Source organism: Eschrichtius robustus, chromosome 15 (genome assembly GCF_028021215.1).
Source record: "Eschrichtius robustus isolate mEscRob2 chromosome 15, mEscRob2.pri, whole genome shotgun sequence".
Lineage (NCBI taxonomy): Eukaryota > Metazoa > Chordata > Mammalia > Artiodactyla > Eschrichtiidae > Eschrichtius > Eschrichtius robustus.
The window spans coordinates 58,772,271-58,776,732 of NC_090838.1; positions in this window are offsets into that span (position 1 = coordinate 58,772,271).

A 4,462-nucleotide genomic window follows, 5' to 3' on the forward strand; every position below is an offset into this window, starting at 1 on the left:
TGGAGGCATACAAACACTTAGTCCATAGCACTATGAATGTTGCTACCAGGGTGTTGTTGCTTCTAGGCTCTCGGTTGACAGAGCAAGGAAATATATGTGTGGAAACGCCTTCATTGAAGCAAATGGGTATATGCATATATATACTTTTGTATTTCTTTTATCATTTCCACATGAATGTTGTGTCTGTTGGAAAGAATTGCTTAATATGTGCTCTCAGTTATGCATTTTGAGCTGGAGGCCCGTTGGGCAGCAACTAGATATTCTCTAACGGGTTTAAAGAAATTAACAACTTAAGGCTTTCCTTTCATTGGGAGATAATTCTCCATGGATCTCTTGTGCTTCTTTACAATTGGCAAGGAGAGGCACTATCTTTTCACGGATGTTTGTTTGTACAGTGAACAATAACCTTGGGAGATGGAGATAGGGTCTCTCTGCAGAGCAAGGGCAGATTTGTTTACTGTCCAGTATAATAAGGATAATGTCTCCTTCTGAGGCAAAGTTTGGGCAGGTTTGCTTGCAGTCCATGGTCAAAGATTTGGGTTCAATAAGCTCCTGTATGTGCGGCACCCATCTAGGCCGCTTCATCTTTTCTCACAGCAACTGGGGACAAGAGGAACAACACAAACATGAAGCCTATCCTGCCTACTGTGTTGTGAGTAACAAAGTCCTTTGTCAAATTGTAAGGTCCGGAAGTCTGGTGTCTTCTAGCAGCTTCCACAAAACTGTGCAGACTAACTTGTAAGCTTGCTCGTAGGTAAACTTCAGACTCTTCTCTGGTTCTGACACCTTCATTTAGGTTGAGTACTAACAGTATTCCCATATTTCTCAGCTAGATGTAAGCCTTTTTTGGAGTTACCAATGCTGAAGGATAAGTTTTTAAAATTTTAAATTAAAAACATTTAAAACGTTTCAAAATAAAATCATGGCTCACATATAAGAAAAGGAAAATCTTATTTAGCTCATGAATTAAAGTGGGAACCAGCCAGCTGTCACAACTGGTTCAAAGGAGAAGTCAAAGACAAATTGATATGGAGTAAAGAATGGTAAAATCAATTTACAAATGGACAAAATCTGGGTTTTTCCATGGGGAGTAGGGTGGGGTTGAACCTCCAACAGACAGAATTTATTTGCATGTCCATAGACAAGAATTATTTGCATTGCTATCAGGTATCCACAATGTATAGAGCTGTAAAATAATTCAAATACATGGAAAGCACAAACTCCATAGAATCAGATAACCTGGAAAGGTGTGCTGTAAATGATGCCTAGTTTTCCACTGGAGACATGCAGTAATCTTTTTTGCTTATTCCAAAGTCTTGAGTATTCTTTACACCAATAAAATGTACTGTAAGAATCGTTTCCAAGGTATTGATCCAATGTGAGAGAATTAAAAGGAGGACAGAAAGAGATTTTTAAAAGTAAGCCTAGACACATACACATAAAAAAGATATTGGAAGAGGTTCTAATTATCTGATCTGGGAATAGAATCCACCAGAGCAGAAGATCATTTGCTCAGACTCCGTCCAGTAAGAGAAGGAAGTCCTAATATGTCATTGATTCAGACAGTTCCCTCTACTGACCACTAGGGGTCGCTAAGCAGGCATTTTGACCCCTGACCGGAGAGGCAGGGGTGGCAGCATCTAATCCAGCCACGGTAATGCTCACCTGATTTAACACATTTGGGAAGCTCATTGGTGGCAAGACATTTTTACCTAGTCCAGGGTCTGGCACATAGTAAGCATTCAATACATATTTCTTGAAAAGAATTATTCAGAACTTAGGGGGTGCTCTTACACTGTAGGCATTTAAGAGATATGATATTTCAGAGTAAGGATTCGTTAAGACTTCTGGTCATATTAGGACAAAAGGAGAAAACATTATAAATTAGAAGTCACTAGGTTAATTAAACAAAAAGAGATACATTTAGCCATGAAATTAGACTTGGTAAATCTGTGAACAGTTTTCGTTTCCTGTACAAACACCAACGTAACAAAACACTTGTTTCAATGCAGACCTGGCAGTCCTCCTTTTCTTTGTTTCTGTTTTGCTCAGGTGCCATCAAACGTTGATTCTTCCACTCCTATCCTGCAAAACTTTCTAATTTCCTACTAATTTTGGTGCAATGAGAAACTGGTGGCAAGTCATCTATAATTTTAAGGAATCGATTAGGATAAGATGAAAAGTGAAAAACAGAGGGGCAATGACTATGGGTTAGATCCACAGCTGGAAGGAAGTAGGAGAGCGAATCAGGAGGCTCTTAGAAAACCCCAAGAACAGATCTTCTTCCTGCCCTTGACTTTCCTGGCTCCTCACATGCCTTCTGTGGACATCTGTTGTTTTTGTCTGCCTAGGGGCCCTTCCCTCTTCTACCGTTAATAGTGCCTTGATTTTACCCTGGGGGGATGAGCCCCTCCCCGACTGGGCACGGTCTTGATGGGGATGTTAGTTCAGGTGCTCCCCCCATCAGATGGCTGAGGGGTAAACACTAAGCCAAGCTAGGCCAACCAAAGGCCCGGTCACTGGAAACTCTTGTAGAGCCTGAAAACCACTGGACTTCTTTCAACCTAGTGTCTCAAAGAGACCGTCCATTACTTCTTGCTTTGTAGAATCCCACAGCTGTGCTCTTTTCCATCCTTTCAAAGACCTGAGTCTTTATTTTTTCCTTCAAGTCCGTGAGTCACCCCACATTTATCTAGTAAATTCCTATTTGCCTATATAAGCCGGAGTTGGTTTCTTTGTGACTGCAGCCAAAGAATGCTGCCTGATGTAATGGGAAAAGGGAACGAGTCAAAAACCTAGTCCTATGTTACTTCTATAATCTCAGTTGAACTTATCATTGAAAAGGACTAGCCGTAAGGAAATGGAGACTCCTTGAAAATGAGGCATTACTAACATTTATGGACACATTATGTTCTAGACACTTTTCTAAACATTTACAAGTATTCTTATTTAAGAATACTTACCTAAGAATGACCTCATGGAATAAATGTTATTTTTTCCCATTTTACAGATGAGAAAACTGAGGCAAAGATGATTAAATAACCTGCCCATTTTCACATGGCCACGTTAACATTCTCAAAGTTTATTCTGTAGAATACAAGTTTTTCAGACGTGTATTAGTTTCCTAGGGCTGCTATAACAAAGCACCACAAACAGGGTGACTTAAAACAATAGAAATGTATTGTCTCACAGTTCTGAAGGCTAGAAGTCTGAAATCAACTGGCAGGGCCATATTCTCTATGACTGCTTTAGAGGAGAATCCCGGCCTGCCTCTTCTAGCTTTTGGTATTTGCCAGCAATCCTTGGCATTCCTTGGCATGTAGAGGTATTCCTCCCATCTATGCCTCTGTTTCTCTCTGTGTGTCTCACTCCTCTTCTCCTAAGGACACTAGTCATATTGGATTAAGGGCCCACCTACTCCAGTATGACCTCATCCTAAGTGATTACATCTGCAATACATTATTCCCAAATAAGGTCACATTCTAAGGTACTGGGGGTTAGGACTTATTTTGGGGGGGCGGTCATTTTTAGATATTCATGTTAAATATGTTTTTGAGGGTTTTTTTTTTCCAATTTAACTCATCACAAGAATGTTGGTAGCAATTGCTCAAAAAAAGAATTATGTGGTCAAATAAATTTGAAAAACACAGGATTAACCACCATTACAGTAGGATTCTCAGCTGTAGTACTTTGGGAGGGTCTTTAATTTGTTAAGCTGAAAGGGAGCCAGCAAACGGGGACTGTAGTGGACAATTTCTCAAACATGTTTGGGTATGGACTTCCTTCTACTGTGGGATTAGTGGTCTGTGTGGCACAGATCACAGGTCCGACGCGAGGTAGCAGCACCCTGTTAAGGACCCTCCCTACTCTTCTGGTTTTGCCTCTTACCTGCTGTGTGTCCTTAAGACAACCGCTTTCTTCTCTGAGCATGAGTTTCCTTATGTCTAAGATAGAGGCAACAATATCCTTTCCCCTGTGGGTTTCTTATAAGAACTCTGCTAAATGAGGTAGGCTGAAACACACCTAGGAGAACACCTGGGACAGAAGTAGACATTCACTTAATAGTAGTTGCCTTTGTTATGCTAACTAGACAGTTCTGAATTTCTTGGCATTTTTATTCAGCCTTTCTAGACTCTCGGATATAATTCCTAAGCCAGGAAAATTTCCACCAGTAGGGTTTTCTTGTTCATTTTCCTTTTCCTTTCACCATTTTTTTTCTCTTTAGGAGAATTATTTCTTTTATGATAATAAAAATTGACCTTAGGTAAATATTTGACCCAACTGTACTTTTGATAAATCTCCAATGTTAGCAAAGAATGGGTTGTTTCACTCTGCAGTTCCTTATTCGGATCTTCCACCCGGGTGAGGGGAAGAGGATGTGATCACGCGACAGCCAGCAGAGGGGAAACTGTGAAAGGGGCCTCGCTCTAGAAAAGCAGCCCACAACGGCCCCAGCTCTCAG